The following is a 17,717-nucleotide window of genomic DNA, read 5'->3' on the forward strand; positions in this document are numbered from 1 at the left end:
AAGCATTGGGCGAACTTTACAGAGCCATCAGCGAACTGCAGAACATTCATCCAGACGGACTGTTTATTATCGCTGGGGATTTTAATCATGCAAATCTCAAGTCTGTTCTCCCTAAATTCCATCAGCATGTGGACTTTGCTACGAGAGGGGCGAACACGCTGGATAATGTTTACACGAACATTGCCGGTGCGTACCGGGCGGAGCCCCGCCCCCACCTCGGATACTCAGACCACATCTCTGTAATGCTAATTCCAGCATACAGAGCACTCATCAGGCGCTCCAGACCTGTACAGAAACAGGTGAAAACCTGGCCAGAAGGATCCATCTCTGCTCTTCAGGACTGTTTTGAGTGCACTGACTGGGACATGTTTAGGGAGGCTGCAACATACGGCGATTACACTGATCTAGAGGAGTACACGACTTCAGTGACCTGCTACATCAGCAAATGCATTGAGGACGTCACTACCACTAGAACCATCACTTCCAGACCCAACCAGAAGCCGTGGATGACTCCAGAGGTGCGTGCACTGCTGAGGGCCCGAGACTCCGCTTTTAAAGCAGGTGACCAGCCGGCTCTGAGAACAGCGAGAGCCAGACTGTCCCGGGCAATCCGAGAAGCAAAGCGCGCACACGGCCAGAACATCCACAGCCACTTCCAGAACAGCGGTGACACACGGCGCTTGTGGCAGGGCATCCAGGCCATCACCAACTACAGGACGACTCCACCCGTCTGTGACAGTGATGCCTCCCTTCCAGATGCGCTGAATGACTTCTACGCTCGGTTCGAGGCGCAGAACAACATGTTGGCGAGAAAGATGATCCCACCTTGTGATGACCAGGTGCTTCGTCTCACCACAGCGGACGTGAGGAGAACTCTGCACAGAGTCAACCCACGGAAAGCTTCTGGACCAGACAACATTCCTGGCCGAGTGCTCAAAGGATGTGCAGACCAGCTGGCAGATGTATTCACTGACATCTTCAACATCTCCCTGAGCAGCGCCATCGTTCCAACGTGCCTCAAGACGACCACCATCGTACCCGTGCCAAAGAAGTAATCTGTGTCATGCTTCAATGACTATCGTCCCGTAGCACTCACGCCTATCATCATGAAGTGCTTCGAGAAACTAGTCATGAGGCATATTAAGACACTACTGCCTCCCACCATGGACCCACTGCAGTTTGCGTACCGTCCTAACCGCTCAACGGACGACGCCATATCCACTACACTTCACCTGGCTTCTACACACCTGGACAGAAAGAACACTTACGTCAGGATGCTGTTCATAGACTTTAGCTCAGCATTCAACACCATCATTCCTCAGCATCTAATTGGAAAGCTGAGCACGCTGGGCCTGAACACCTCTCTCTGCAACTGGATCCTGGATTTCTTGACTGAGAGACCTCAGTCCGTCCGGATCGGTAAGAACACCTCCAGCACCACCACACTGAGCACCGGCGCTCCCCAAGGCTGTGTGCTCAGTCCACTGCTGTTTACTCTGCCTACGCACGACTGTACAGCAATGCACAGCTCGAATTCCATCGTTAAGTTTGCAGACGACACAACTGTGGTGGGACTCATCAGCAACAACGATGAGTCAGCATACAGAGAGGAGATACAACATCTAACGGACTGGTGCCAAGTCAACAACCTGTCTCTGAACGTGGATAAAACCAAAGAGATGGTCATTGACTTTAGAAAGACACTAAGGGACCACTCCCCACTGCACATCGACGGCTCATCTGTTGAGATCGTCAAGAGCACCAAATTTCTCGGTGTTCATCTGGAGGAGAATCTCACCTGGACCCTCAACACCAGTTCTATAACCAAGAAAGCCCAGCAGCGTCTCTACTTTTTGAGAAGACTGAGGAAAGCTCATCTGCCACCCCCCATTCTCACCACGTTCTACAGAGGAACAATCGAGAGCATCCTGAGCGGCTGCATCACTGTCTGGTTCGGAAATTGTACTGCGTCGGACCGCAGGACTCTCCAACGAGTAGTGAGGACAGCTGAAAAGATCATCGGGGTCGCTCTTCCATCTCTCACGGACATTTTTAACACCCGCTGCATCCGCAAAGCTCTCAGCATTGTGGACGATCCAACCCATCCATCACATGGACTTTTTACTCTGCTCCCGTCTGGGAGACGATACCGCAGCATCCGGACTAACACAACCAGACTGTGTAACAGTTTTATCCCACAAGCAATCAGACTCCTCAACTCAGTACTGTAACAATTTCCTCCGGAAATTTTCTGCTGCCACACACTGAACTGTATTGACTATGTTACTTGCATTTTTTGCACACCTCCTGGAACTGAACAAGTAATTTCTGCACCTTACTTGTATTTTTGCACCTTATTTACTTTTTAGGCACCTTATCGGCATTGCCAATTTTACGCTGCTAATGTACAACATGTCACTACCTCATGAACCATTGTACCATCTATTCACCATCATGTACTAACACTTGTCTTTAGTCCTGTCTTCTAATTACTTGTTTATATTAGGGATGATTAGGAATATCTTTTGTAGTTATTTATTATAGGATTTTTTGTATTTATTGTTGTATTTACACTGTTTTTGTATTGTCTTGCATTTTTTGTACCGTGTTACACCGTGATCCTAGAGGAACGCTGTTTCGTTTCAATATGTACTTGTATGTAGCTGAAATGACAATAAAACCTCTCTAACTCTGATCTTTGTTCCCATTTTGAAGGTATAAAGCATGAGCTGTCAGAAGGGGAATTCGAACCCACGGCTCCAGGGGAGACTGCGAGCTGAACGACTGCTTGGCCATCCTGACTTGCTTGCACGTTAACAATGCCAATTTTCCTCAACACCCCCACATGGCTTAAGATTTGAACTGCAAGCTGCTTGAGCTACAGCAACAAGGCGCCGAGGAACTAATACACAGAGTTTTGCTCGAGTCCAATCATAAAGGCCAATTCCCATACAGGAAGTCGAAAACCTGGGTAAAAATCAGGAATCCTGACCGCTAGACCATATGGGAAACTGCAAGGCTCAGTACCGGCTGACGCCAGAATCAGCCACTTCATTCCGCTCTGCCAAGTCTTCGTCACCTTGACAAGACCTGCATTGTTGGATCTGGGGTACAGAGAACCATACACAAGGAGTTAGAGAGACAAAAAAAGAGAGATAATAGAAACCTTCGAAGCACGGCATACAAAAAGACAGTGCCGTGACCCGGATTCGAACCGGGGTTGCTGCGGCCACAACGCAGAGTACTAACCACTATACGATCATGGCTTCCCAGCAGTCTGCCACTGGTGGCTCATGTCCGCTGCTCCCTGATAGACTGCAGTCATAGTTCCAACAGCATCAGCCACTTCTTTCCGCTCTGACAAGTCTTTTTCACTTTGACAAGAACTCCATTGTTGGAGGCATTGTTGGTGCTCCATACACAAGGAGTTAGAGAGACAAAAAAAGGCATCTAAATCCCACTTCTGACTGCTAATGCTTTATACAAATGTATGTCTTTAACCCTCTAACATACATAATAATGTGAAAAGATTCAGCAGTTCGTACAAATCTTTGGCCATGTGGGGGTATTGAGGAAAATTGGCTTTGGTAATGCACATTCAGGTCAGGATGGCCGAGCGGTCTGAGGCGCTGCGTTCAGGTCGCAGTCTCCCCTGGAGGCGTGGGTTCGAATCCCACTTCTGACAGCTCATGCTTTATACAAATCTACTTCTTTAGAGGACACAGCCATCAGGGAATACAGTCTTCATGAAAGGGTGAACATGGTCTGCAACAATGCTGAGGTAGGTGGTATGTGTCAAAGTAACATCCACATGGATGCCAGGACCCAGGCTTTTGATCACTGAAAATGTGAGAAATTTAATCATGTATTTATACTGATCATAAAGTATGTTTATTCAGCGTCTATTTACATTGATACAGCAGTATTTTACAATTGAAATGTTCACATTATTTAAATGTATGTAAAGTACATTGTATACTAGCTGTTTACTTTTTTCCCTAAGTAAAAACTGTCATTACCTCAACATGTCATTACCAGCACATAACTTGTTGTGATGGTAAAGACACTTTTTTAGTTTCACCATCACTATCTTATTAACTCTTTACTAATTAAAGCTAATTAAAGTTAAATAAACATAATGGTTTTATTATACAAGGAAACATTAATTTTCACTGATTAGTCAATATGGTCCACAAGATATCAGCAGAGATCCAGTAAAATATCAGTAATTACATGAAAAAGAAAAGTTAAGCTTAAAGCAATATCACAACCATCAAAATGGGAACAAAGACGCAAATGCACATAAGGTAGTAAAGTTACATATAATCACAACCCCCTTCCCCTAACCACCACCACCACAAGTCCAACAAAATCAAAGAGAAAATGCACTTCATAAAAGACCTCACATTTTTCGTTCTAAAGGCTAAGATCAACATTTAAATAAAGTGAGTCTTAGATCATTTAAAAGCAACGCATAATATAAACAAGAGTACGTGAGTTTAAACACATTGCACCCTCACTTTATAATGCAGCATCAACGCTCTGTTAGTACATTATACAGATAGGTGGGTCCTTTGTAAGGGGGGTTAGCTCAAATGGTAGAGCGCTCGCTTAGCATGTGAGAGGTAGTGGGATCGATGCCCACATTCTCCAGAAACATTATGATTATTTAAGGGTAATATGAAACTTGTTGCGGCATTGCTTAATGAAAAGCAGCATCAAAAATTAGATCAGGATTTAAGTGAGTCTTTAAGGCAACATAAAATATGTGGGTATTAATATGTAAAACTCAGCGCATTATTAGGCTACACATAAATATAGATTTAAACTGTCCTCTATTTACTACAGTCAGTTTGAAACAGCTGGGCGTACAACTAGTTGGTGTGGAGAACATGTTACACATACAGTGTGCTATTATTTCAAGCTTATGAAGTACATGATATTTCACTTAATAATATCTCCCAAAGTACAAATTCTTCAACTTTCTAATTAAACCATGTAGTACGGGACATTACCGCTTACCTAATGCAGTGATAAACAACTCGCCCGAACAGGGAGTTGAACCCTGGACCAGGGGTGTAGCACCAAATTCTGGGCCCTGTGCAAAAGCGGTGCCCATACCCAGTCACTACCCCAGTATCTATCAGTCTAGTCATCTAACCACACATTAATCTAAAATAGCCTAATCACACAAGACTTCACATTCTGTTTTATTTGCAGAATGATTAAAAGCTATAACTGAAGAGAACAGCTTTTTATCAAGTAGCCTATTTATTACATAAAATAAAAATGCCATTTCAGATTTCCATATTAAGAAAAAAAGTCTTTATTTATAAAAAAAGATAAACAAAACTTGACTCACTAGTCATTTCTCATTAAAAACGGGCAAAAAGAAAACAGACTTCAACAAAGTGCTAAACACTGAAATGCAACAAAGTGCGAAACACCAACTTTTAGATGGCTTTTTCAGCTCGTGAGAAAACAGAAGGCATGGGATGCAATACAGAGCCTCTGCACTTTCACTATAGATTAGCCAATCTCTTTTGATACTTGTTCACCTCAATAACAAACTTGACTGGTCTAGCAACTCGGATGCCCTATATAGAAAGGGCCAAAGTCGCCTCCACCTACTGAGAAGACTGATAATGAAAATAGAGCAAAAACTGACCTCATTTTTGACGCAGCGTTTCAGTGAGCAAACGAGAAACGAGTCTTATATTACGTGATGCCTTTAAATGATCATAAGGTTTCTGCATTGGAGAATGCGGGCATCAATCCCACTACCTCTCGCACGCGAAGCCAGCACTCTACCATTTGAGCTAATTCCCCTTATAAAGAGTTCTCCTTTACCCTTTGTAAATTGTAATGTACTAACAGATCATTGATGCTGCATTATAAAGTGGGTGTTCATCGTGTTTAAGTTCACGTACTCACGTTTATCGCAGCCTTTAGGACGAACTGAACCAGATTGTACCACTGACAGACTGACTTAAGGGTTGATGCTGCATTAGGGGCCAAAATAGTGCAGGATATACCAACTGTTTAGTGCAGTGCAATAACAAAGCGGCTCTGTGAAGCAACAACTGAAATTATAATGCATGTAATTCAGCATAAAATATGTGGGTATTAATATCTAAAACTCAGTGCATTATTACGCTGCACATAAATATAGATTTAAACTGTCCTCTATTTACTACAGTCTGTTTAAAATAACTAGTTGTTGTGGAGAACATGTTGCATGCAGTGTGCTATTATTTCAAGCTTATCAAGTACATGCTATTTTACTTAGAAATATCTCACAAAGTACAAATTCTTCATCATTCTAAATAAACCATGTAGTACGGGACATTACCGCTCACCTAATGCAGTAAGAAGCAACTCGCCCGAACAGGGACTTGAACCCTGGACTCTCAGATTAAAAGTCTGACGTTCAACCGACTGAGCTATCCAGGCTCTGCAACCAGCTTTAATCCTCACAAACATGTGACTTCAATTACAAACTTTAACATACGTTGTCCTGTAAAACTTCAATTAATATAAAATGTTTTTATTTCTGTTTCGGCTCTCTTGAAGGCGATTATATCAAGTTTTAGGTGAAGTATGTTGCTGCTTACACACACAAAGAAAAACATCTCTGGAGGAGAATTTTATGTTATGTGCATTTATATGTGGCAAAAATCCATAAAAATCAAATTGAGTTAACAAAGAACCTTGAATTATACTAAATAGTTCTTCAAGTAGAAACAGTTCTAGCAAGAACACAAAAAACCCTAAAGAAACACTTCTTAAGACTTCTTAGTCTTAGTTTTTTATTATTTCAAATGCCATTCATCATTTATAATCACTGATTTGTGAGATATCAGCAGTAGTAGATCATGTTTAACTGGTTTAATATTGTTTAAGCGCTGATTATCGGCTGTTTTTCCTGAGTATGTTGGGCGGTTTTCCATGCATTTTGGCGGACTTTGAGATGCGAAATCTGGCAACCCTGGTTGAAGCGTTCATTCATATTTTGGAGCGATGTATGTTTGTATGCTAGAATATAAATAACATCTTTTACAAACTGCTGTCTATTTACATTGACAATTTCCCTTCTGTCTAAACCTTGAAATTGGGTTTGTAAAAGTAAGCGATACTGTGGATAATATATTTAAAGCGCTAAACTAACTGAAAGAAGCGCTAACGGTGGTGGAAGAGTCTAAAAGGGTTTGGAACATAGTCGTATCATCATAGCAGTACAACACAGTTTCGTCCGTAGTATCCGAAGATATCCAGAAGCTAATATACAAAAAACGTTTATTTTAATAAACTTACCTTGTTGAAAAAAGTATGACCACAATTTCTAAACAAACACAGTATCCGCTGCTGCAGTCTCTACACAAACTTTTCTGCACTGAAATCTCAAGGACACATTTTATGGATATTACGGTAATGCACTGAGAACTCGTCCTACAGTCATGCAAGCACATACAACAGTGTGTGAGTTTACACTAATCAGCCATAACATTAAAACCACCTCCTTGTTTCTACACTCACTGTCCATTTTATCAGCTCCACTTACCATATAGGAGCACTTTGTAGTTCTACAATTACTGACTCTAGACTGCTCACTCTGTTCTTCAATGGTCAGGACCCCCACAGAACCACCACAGAGCAGGTATTATTTAGATAGTGGATGATTCTCAGCACTGAGAATCAAGGCAGTGGTTCATTATTCCTGGTTCCACAAAGTTGAATCAGTTCATCTGGACACAAGTTTGTTGTAGAGATACGTTTCGCCACTCAATCCGAGTGACTTCTTCAGTCTGAGCTGGTGGTGAATACCCCAACCTTATATGCAGCCGATTTGCATAACGACCGATCACCGCCCATTGCATAACAATGGAACCGGTGATCAGGTCCATATGCAAATCACAATGACCATTAATTACAATGGTCAAGTGTGTCTTTCACTATGATTGAGGTATAGCTCCTATTACGGCGTTGTAAGATGGTGAGAGATGTACTCTCAGGCTCCCTCCCCGGTTCAGAGATGGTCGTTCCCTCTTCACATAGATGGCCTCTTTGACTCCCCGTTCAAACCAGCCTTCCTCCTTGTCAAGGATCTGCACATCGTCATCATTAAATGAGTGGCCGCTGGCTTGCAGGTGGGTGTAAATTGCGGAGTCCTGGCCAGAAGAGGTTGATCTTCTATGTTGGGCCATCCGTGTAGCCAGTGGCTGTTTAGTTTCCCCGATGTACAGTTCCCGGCAACAACAGTTCCTAACAGCATACATTACTTTACTCTGTTTGTGTCAAGGAACCCGGTCCTTAGGGTGAACTAATTTCTGGCGTACCGTGTTCTGGGGTTTGGAAGCAACTGAAACACGGTGTTTGGAGAATATCCGTCTCAATTGTTCCGATACTCCCGCCACATACGGAATCACCACTGGTTTGCGCTTAGACCCCGGTTGTCCTTCTCCTCCCTTCGATCCACTGGAGCTGTGTTTGGGCATTTTTCCCGCTTTTACGAATGCCCAGTTGGGATAAACACATTCACCCAGGGCCTTCTTGACATGAGATTTCTCTCTATCCTTGGCCGTAGTGTCTGTGGGGATGCTGTTCGCTCGGTGGTGCAGCGTCCTGATGACTCCTAGTTTGTGCTCCAATGGATCATGGGAGTCAAACCTTAAGTACTGGTCCGTGTGTGTTGGTTTGCGATACACATCTACTTTCAAACATCCCCCATCTTGAATAGCAATTTCACAGTCTAAGAAGGCTAAACTGTTGTTGCTTGCATCCTCCCTTGTGAACTTGATGTGTTTGTCCACCGAGTTGATGTGGTCCGTGAAATGTGGTACTTCCTCGGATTTTATTTTAACCCAGGTGTCGTCCACATATCTGACCCAATGACTCGGTGGTGTCCCTGAGTAGGACCTTAGTGCCTTCTTTTCCACTTCCTCCATGTACAGGTTTGCAACAATAGGTGAGACGGGGGACCCCATAGCACATCCATGTTTCTGTTTGTAGAACTGTCCTCTGTACGAGAAGTAGGTGGACTGAAGACACAGTTCTAAAAGTGTGCACACCTGGTCCGTGGTAAGGGTGGTCCTCTTGCTCAGGGTGGGGTCGACTTGTAGTTTCCTACGGACCACCTCCACTGCCTCAGCAACCGGAATGCACGTGAAAAGGGATGTAACATCATACGAGACCATTGTTTCCTCCGTCTCCATGAAGACGCCCTTCACCTTGTCCACAAAATCCAACCAACGGGTTGAGAATTGATGCTAGATACTTAGAAATGTTATGTCACAGAGTTAATCATACAAACAATGGGTCGTAAAGGCACAACCTGTTTGTGTATCTTAGGTAACCCATACAGACTAGGTGTAGCCTCTCCCGGATATAATTTTTAGTACAAAGCCCTGTCAATAGCATTGTTCTGTTCTAAAACTTTCAGACAATCTATCACCTTTTTCTTGTAGCTACTACCTGGATCTCGTTTTAGCAGTTCATAAGTGTTAGTGTCACTAAGTAACAACATCACTTTCTCATGATAGTCTATCTGGTTTAACAGAACAGTACATCTACCCTTGTCAGCAGGAAGTATGATGATGTTATTGTCCTTACTATGTGTAGTAAGTGCATACCTCTCGTCTCTGCTGATGTTGGATGTAGGTGGCTTTGCATTACTAAGGCAAGCTGACACTTTCATCCGCAACTGTTCCGCTTCCAGATCGGAGATGTTGTTGTTGCGGATTGCTGATTCTGTGGCGGTGATCAGTTCCACTAGTGGGACTTGCTTCGGTGTAACAGCGAAATTCAACCTCTTAGCCAAAATGTCTTTCTCCGCTTGTGTGAGTTGTCTGTCTGAGAAGTTCTTCACCCGCTTGTCCACATCATCAGTGTGTGTTCGCCCTTCATTCCTCTTTCGGCCATCCGTGGTATGTTGGTGTTTCTGTCCTGCAGCAAGCAAGTCAAACTTTTTTCGCTGCCTGGTTTTTGACTTTTCATGTTGTTCTAGACGAGCCTTCTGCGTGAAGTTAATCACCTGTTGGAGAGTGGACTCATCTAGACCTGATGTAAGTCTTTGTACGATCTGCTCCTCTCTAGTTTTCAAGACATCGATTGTGAAGTTAGTTTGTCTCACCCGTTCATTCAGTAGCTGGTTCTGTGCCTTCTGAATGATCTTGCTAGCTCGGTGACCCTTGACAGAAGATCTGAGTTGCAGGCTCTTAGGTGTGATCCTGCTCTGTCTGCATCTGATGTTAAATCACCAGCTCAGACTGAAGAAGTCACTCGGATTGAGTGGCGAAACGTATCTCTACAACAAACTTGTGTCCAGATGAACTGATTCAACTTTGTGGATTTGTGTACCTGGATTATTGAGCATGCATCAACAGATTATTCCTGGTTCAGTCCATTAAGACTCCCATGAAGTCATTCAAATATCAAAGCATCCCCACACAATCACACTGCCACCACCTGGTGGTATGATGTTTTTATTGTTTCTTATTATGAAATACATTCATTCATTCACTGCCTGTTTTATCCTGGTAATGATCACTGTGAACCTTTTTTTTTTTAAAAACTTTCAAAAAGTAAATAAAAAAGATAACAATAATATCATTTCAGTTATATCAATAGCAGCCATCAAACTAGGAATCCTGATCGCTAGACCATATGGGAAACTGCAAGGCTCAGCACCGGCTGACGCCAGCATCAGCCACTTCATTCCACTCTGCCAAGTCTTTGTCACCTTGACAAGACCTGCATTGTTGGATCTGGGGTACAGAGAACCATACACAAGGAGTTAGAGAGACAAAAAAAGAGAGAGAATAGAAACCTTCGAAGCACGGCATACAAAAAGACAGTGCCGTGACCCGGATTCGAACCGGGGTTGCTGTGGCCACAACGCAGAGTACTAACCACTATACGATCACGGCTTCCCAGCGGTCTGCCACTGGTGGCTCACGTCAATTGCTTCCTGATAGACTGCAGTCATACTTCCAACAGGACAAGCTGCTTGAGCCACAGCAACAAGGTGCCAAGAAACTAACAGGCAAAGTTTTGCTCCAGTCCAATCATAAAGACCAATTCCCATAGCAGGAGTAAAACCCAGGCCGCCTGGGTGAAAACCATGAATCCTGACCGCTAGACCATATGGGAACTACTGGCCCCTGTGAGTATGCGGTCGTGGCTTTCCTGAAGCTCCAGCCCCATTTCTGTCTCTTGACTGAGGAGAGAATAGAAACCTTCGAAGCACGGCATACAAAAGGACAGTGCCATGATCCAGATCCGAACCAGGGTTGCTGCGGCCACAATGCGGCGTACTAACCACTATACGATCACGGCTTACCAGCAGTCTGCCACTGGTGGCTCACGTCGGCTGCCCCCTGATAGACTGCAGTCATAGTTCCAACAGAACAATGCGCTTGAGCTACAGCAACAAGGCTGTAGTTTATGGAGGCCATAGCTATATCACCAACTCCCAACTCTCTCAAGTCCAATTCCCATACCGGGAGTCGAACCCAGGTCTCCTGGGTAAAAACCAGGAACACTGACCGATAAACCATATGGGAAACTGCAAGGCTCAGTGTCGGCTGGTGCCAGCATCAGCCACTTCTTTCCGCTCTGACAAGTCTTTGTCACCTTGACAAGACCTGCATTGTTGGATCTGGGGTTCAGAGAACCATACACAAGGAGTTAGAGAGACAAAAAAAAAGGCATAAGGTAACCGAACAGCTGAACTGTTTTCTCTAGAGTTTTTTGGTCTATTGTATTAAATTGTGACATAATAGTCATGTTATTTCTAGGTGTCTGTAGGGGCAGCATGGTTTCATCGTTTGACTGAGTGGCGTTGATGGTCAGTCTAATAGTTTTGATTTTTTCACAGAAGAAATTAGCAAATTCATTACATTTCTCTGTGGACAGAAGTTCTGGCGTAATCTGTTTTGGAGGATTTGTAAGCTTGTCGACCACGTTGAATAGAGTGCGGGTGTTGTTGATGTTCCTGTTAATGATCTTAGAGAAGTGCAGCTGTCTAGCCCTGCCTAACGCTTAAGTTAAAACTACAAAGGCTTTGCTTATAGAGATCATAGTGTATTTGAAGTTTAGTTTTCCTCCACTTACGTTCAGCTCTCCTGCATTCTCTTTTCAGAGCTATTACCATCATTGTGTTACGCCATGGTGCTTTCTGTTTGCTCAACGTTTTCATGACTTTTACCGGGGCAACCACATCCATGACAGTCAATATTTTCACGTTAAAGTTATCCAGGAGTTCATCAACTGACTCTGCAATTAAAGTTAAAGGTGATATAGCTATGGCCTCCATAAACTGAGAACTAGTACTTTCATTTATGCACCTTTTCTTAACAGAAACAGAGCTAGTTTGAGCATCTGGGGTGATCAGCATTTCAAAGAAGACACAAAAATGATCAGAGAGGGCTAAGTCCTTGACCATAACAGAAGAAATGTTAAGACCTTTAGTAATAACTAGATCCAGAGTGTGCCCTCGAGTATGTGTAGGCCCTTTCACATGTTGCAATAGACCAAACGTGTCAAAAAGTCCAAAAAGTTCTTTGGTGTTATTGTCCTTGTTATTATCTAAGTGGATGTTAAAATCCCCAGTTATGATGAAAAAGCTGTACTCAGTGGAGATAACTGACAGTAGTTCAGTAAATTCATCTATAAAATGTGCAGAGTATCTTGGAGGTTTATAAATGGTTAAAAAAAAAATTTTGGGAGTACCCTTCAAAATAAAACAGGTATTCAAAAGACATAAAATTGCCAAGCACAGTCTCTTTGCACTGGAATACATCTTTAAATAAGGCAGCTACTCCTTCACCTTTCCTACCACTTCGACACACATTCATAGAACTGAAGTTTGCTGGTGCTGTTTCGTTAAGAACAGTGGCACTGCTGCCTTCTGCTAACCATGTTTCAGTTAGAAACAGAAAATCTAAACTGTAGGATAGAATTATGTCATTCACTAAAAATGATTTGTTGGCTAGAGATCTAATATTAAGCAGAGCTAGCTTTAAAGGAACCACAGGAGCCCCTGGGGCAGCCCGAGGTTGTCATGGTACAGGTAAGAGGTTAGACTGGTTGGTGCCCTGGGCTTTTTGGGTGAAACCTGTGGACTGGCTGAGATGGAGTGTGAGAATTTAGTCCCAACACACACCAGTTTCTCCATTTTCTCTGTGAAATCCATATGTGGAGGTGATGTTGTTGAGAGAGACAAGTTGGAGGATGACTGTGATGTCTCTGCTGTTGACTGCTGTATCACTACCTGATGATGAAGGTCGTAATAGCTTTCTTCAAGAGTCAGAAACTCAGCCTGAGCTGTGTTCTCCAGTGATGGGGATTGTATGTTTGATGGTCCTTCATGGTTGAAGGCAGGTGAGGGAGGTTGAGGATGCACGTATTGTGTCTAGTCAGTCCAAGAAGCAGATGGGTGGTGAAGAGCAAAATGGAGGTTGTCCTTTAGTGCCTTCACTCCAGTCTTGCTTAGGTGGGTGCCATCTGGGTAAAAAAATTCTCTGCACCCCCAGAATAGATTAAAATTGTCAATATAATCCATACCTTTCAAACTGCAGGTTCTGCTTAGCCACGTGTTGAGGTTGAGTAGCCGTGAAAACATATTAGATCTTCGGGCTGGGAGAGGCCCACTGATGAACTTCTGAGCAGTCAGCTTCTCAAGTGTATTAAACAGTTCAGTGAAGTTGTTCTTTAAGATTTCTGACTCCTCTCTGTGAATGTCACTTTTGCCCACATGCAGAATAATTCGGTCGATCGCTTCATGCTGGGAGAGAATGTTGGGAAGTCTGAGAGAGTCATGTTCGGGAGACAGCATGTTAGCATTGATCTGCTGCCTATATTCTTGATGGCAGAGTCACCGACGATCAGAGTTTTTGGAGCGGTCTCTGAGCCAGGCGAGGGCCTCTGGTTAATCAGCCTCGTGTTTTTGCTAGCCCGCTTTGAGACCCCTTTTATAGTCAGCTTTGCTGGTTTTGTTTTGTTACCATTACCACTGGGGATAACCTCGATCAGATTTCTGAGCGGTTTTGGAATAGTTTTAGCTTTCCGAGCCCATGATGAACAGTCTGGCGTGGAAGACATTAAGACAACCACCTGCTGCATTTGTGCTTTTGGTTTTGCTCCAAGTTTGTGCCACCGACTTATTCTCTCACATGGCTCGTTTCTGTTCCCGTTTTGATTGACTTCTGTCAAGCTTCGGGAAGTCTGTTAAGCTGTCTAGCCTTAGTTTAGCTGGTTGTTCTGTGTTAGATTTTGACTCACCCTCGAGTGATCTGGAACCATTACTCCTATCCGTTCCAGGTAGGATTGTGAGCATTTTTGTCTCCAGCACAGCGATTTTCCGTAGGAGTCTGTAGCAGTTGGAGCAGCACGAAGAACCCGCTGTAGTGATAGGAGCCATGGTAGTCCTGATAACTGTGCCCGAGTTTAGTCTGACGGCTAGTGGAAAACTCAGTTAACTAAATGTCTAGTTTAATGTATTTCTGTAATGGATTTCTGTAATTCTGTGCCTTTCCAGCCGATCTATTGTCGGTGTCTGCTGATTGAGCTCTATATTTTAGAAATAAAAGATAAAAAATGACTAAAATAACTAAAAACTAAAAGCAAGCGGAGAGCAGACAGAAAGCGTGCAGCCAGTACGAGCATCAAAATGACTTTTTCAGACCCAGCAACACCTTTAGATACAACCTGCTTTATCCCAGGGACTTCACACCAATTGGTCAGCCACCTATAAAGCATGTCCCTCCTAGTCAGTTTAACCCCAATTCACACCTGGCAACGACTCTCAAATGAGTCACACCTTACTTTGCTTGATTTAACTTGAATTATTTTTTTTCATTATTTTCATTATTCATTGATAAAGATTTCAGTTTATAATATTTTATCACTTATGTGACGAGTTGCTTGTTCATTTCTGTTTCTGTTGTTTAGCCTGTACAGAACCATGAGAGATCTTTGGACAGACATAAGTAGTGCCAGTTCTAAACAACAGTGATGTTGCACAGTCTTCTATTAAAAACATGGAAGTGTTCCTGTTGATGACCACTGGGCTACAGTTTATGGGATCAGTGCCTTTATGTTGTGTTTTAAACATTTGTTGTTGAAATGTCAGAACATGTCATGTAACATGTTTTACTGAACGAAATCACTTTTGAAAAAGCTTTTTGTTACATGACATTAGACCCTCTGGTTTAAATAAAGTACTTTAGTGATTTACTGAGTGAAGTCTGGTTTCCTGAAATGTTGCTGGGCAAAATGTGCCAACTGTAGAGGGTCAGTTTGATCATTTTTTATATCCATACGTTCTCAGCTGTACAAAACTACAGCTGCAGGAAAAGGTCATTCCAAACTTGTTTAGGATTCATCTACATTTCTGCATCAATTACTCATAAAATGTGCTCTCCTGTGTTGTGCAGGTCATAAAGTAGGTAAAGAAAATACACATGCCAGTACAAACACAGTTTTATTCAATATTTTATTGGTTTTGTTTCCTCTCTTGTCTCATACACCATCACAGAGAAGGTCAAAGTGCTTTCAGGACGACAGACGTGGTCGTTGATCTGTAGGGACACAAAACAATGTAATGACCTTTAAATTACCATCGACTGGAATCAAGGCACAATACACATGTGTTACAAGTCTGCAGAATCCGTTACCAGACACCCACCGTAGATTGTTGTGGTGACTCAAAGACGTTTCATCTTCTGCCAGATGCTTATGCCCAAATCTGATCTGGTTGCATCTTCCAGTAGGTTAGACTTGTTCATTGATGGGGCTTTCTATAAGACAATTACCCAGAACACACACACCCATATCAATCATTGATGTTTAAATTCATGTTTTAGGAAGAGCAGCTTCATCTCCAGATTGAAAGCATGTTTACAATAAGATGACGCTGATCATTTTGAGAAGAACTCCTAAATGCCTAAACCACTTTCTCCAGCACTCACCTTTCTGATCTGGCGTGGTATGTACACGGTGCTGAGGAACGGAGATGATCTGAACCTCAGCTAAAAATTTCTGGATGTGTTCTTGTAGCAGACCTGTGCTGTGGTGGTGAAAACATAATGTGAGATTGATTTCCATCATGTGTTAAGGGGATGTTAAGCTAATAATTATCTAAGGGGGGAAACGGATGAAAAGCAGCTTGAAAAACTTCAGTATTATTCAGTCGACTGACTCGTCAAGCTGATCCACAAAATGATGCTGATCTCCAAATCACTCCTGTTGTGTTTTCTGGTGTTCATGCTCTCAGATTACTTTGACATTACATGAAAGCAAACAGTGGACGGTTTTGTTCATATTTACATTCACATTTAGTCATTGCTTAGTCTCCAATATGCTCACCCATGATTTGTCTGCTACAAACCCATACAGGTGCCTGTAGAGTAAAGAAAAGGAAAAAAACAGTTTGACATGAGGAATTGTTGTTATAGCTATAAAAATGTTTAATTTTATTTGGTTTAAAGTTCTTTACACACCAATTACTAACCTAGTGTTTTAAATGTTATTAGCAAAATGTAACGATGATTCATTGCAACATGTGATCTGGCCTATATGCTAACATAGACTCTTAGCAAAATCAATTTAGGTCTATCCTTATGTGTTCTGACTGACCTGGATAGTTCCTAAGGATCTCTGAAAACCAGTTGTGCTCCAGGATCATCTCGAGGCTGGGTCGCTTATTCGGATCCTTGGCCAGGCAGCGTCTTATCAGATGACGGCAGGCTGTGCGTGCAGTGATCGGGTCGTTACAATATTGTAATAGAAACTATTTAACATCACTTAAAAAAAAAAAACTAAAAGAGACATGCTTCTTATGTTTCTGCATTTTCTTACCCATAGACACACCAGCTTTGAAGATCAGATGTCCAGCAGCGATCTCCCTCTCATTCCAGAATGGCAGCTCTCCACACACTAGAACGAACAAAAGGACGCCCAGGCTCCACACCGTTGCAGCGCAACCATGATACTTACCTTCCTCGATCCATTCAGGTGGGGCGTATAGTATGGTGCCTGAATAAAAGTGAGAGAAACGGTTCACACACACGGCTTTCCTATGCGATCGCTGTCATCTGTTTTTTATAACTACTGACCTCCGAGGTACAATTACCTGCAAAACGTCTGTAGGGTGTCGACTTGAGCAAGTCCCCACAGCCAAAGTCTATGAGCTTGACCTCTAACGTGTCGAAACTGACCAGAAGGTTCTGCTCCTTGATATCCCGATGGAGAACGCCGCGATCACGGCAGTGACGGGTGGCGAGAACCACCTGCCACATGATGACCTGAGCCAGACGTTCGGGAAGTGAGCCGTTCCTGCGGTATTCGAAGAGGTCCATGCAGCGTGCGGGTCGCTCCAGGATCAAGACGTAGCACTCGGGCATGTCGAACCATTCCAGGAGCTCCAGGACGTGTTCGCAGCGAGGTGGCTCGGACACCATCAGCATCAATGCCACCTCTACAGGGAGACCGTTCTTCTCACCAGGCTAACATTTGAGCAGATATGGTTAGCATGGGGTTGGAATCGATAGTCAATAGGCAGAGTGGCGGTTACATTCGATGCTATTTTGCATTTTAATGCATCATGTCATTTATAAGATACGGTTTTTTTTTTTAAATGGCTGTTGCATCTTTGCAATATTTCACAAGTGAAACAAATGTAACTCACAATGGTGATGAATCTGTCACAGCCACTCTTC

General features: G+C 43.1%; 1 long non-coding RNA gene, 1 other non-coding gene and 1 pseudogene across 3 annotated transcripts; all 3 read right to left on the reverse strand.

The window, feature by feature from the left end:
* Window positions 1–3,194: 3,194 nt before the first annotated feature.
* On the reverse strand, window positions 3,195–3,266 carry trnah-gug (transfer RNA histidin (anticodon GUG)). Its single transcript has one exon. It is a non-coding gene; the product is annotated as a tRNA-His (tRNA).
* Window positions 3,267–7,952: 4,686 nt separating this feature from the next.
* On the reverse strand, window positions 7,953–10,252 carry LOC134321624 (uncharacterized; annotated as a pseudogene).
* A 5,223-nt stretch (window positions 10,253–15,475) lies between these two features.
* On the reverse strand, window positions 15,476–16,749 carry LOC134321752 (uncharacterized). Of its 2 annotated transcripts, XR_010013904.1 has the most exons (5): window positions 16,636–16,749; window positions 16,366–16,399; window positions 15,969–16,066; window positions 15,686–15,797; window positions 15,476–15,578 (listed from the first exon to the last, which is right to left on the reverse strand). It is a non-coding gene; the product is annotated as an uncharacterized LOC134321752 (long non-coding RNA). The 2 variants fall into 2 exon arrangements; XR_010013903.1 differs by lacking the exons at window positions 16,366–16,399; window positions 16,636–16,749 and having other exon boundaries at window positions 15,969–16,337.
* Between the last annotated feature and the right edge of the window lie 968 nt (window positions 16,750–17,717).

The sequence above is a fragment of the Trichomycterus rosablanca genome, chromosome 10, assembly GCF_030014385.1.
Source record: "Trichomycterus rosablanca isolate fTriRos1 chromosome 10, fTriRos1.hap1, whole genome shotgun sequence".
Lineage (NCBI taxonomy): Eukaryota > Metazoa > Chordata > Actinopteri > Siluriformes > Trichomycteridae > Trichomycterus > Trichomycterus rosablanca.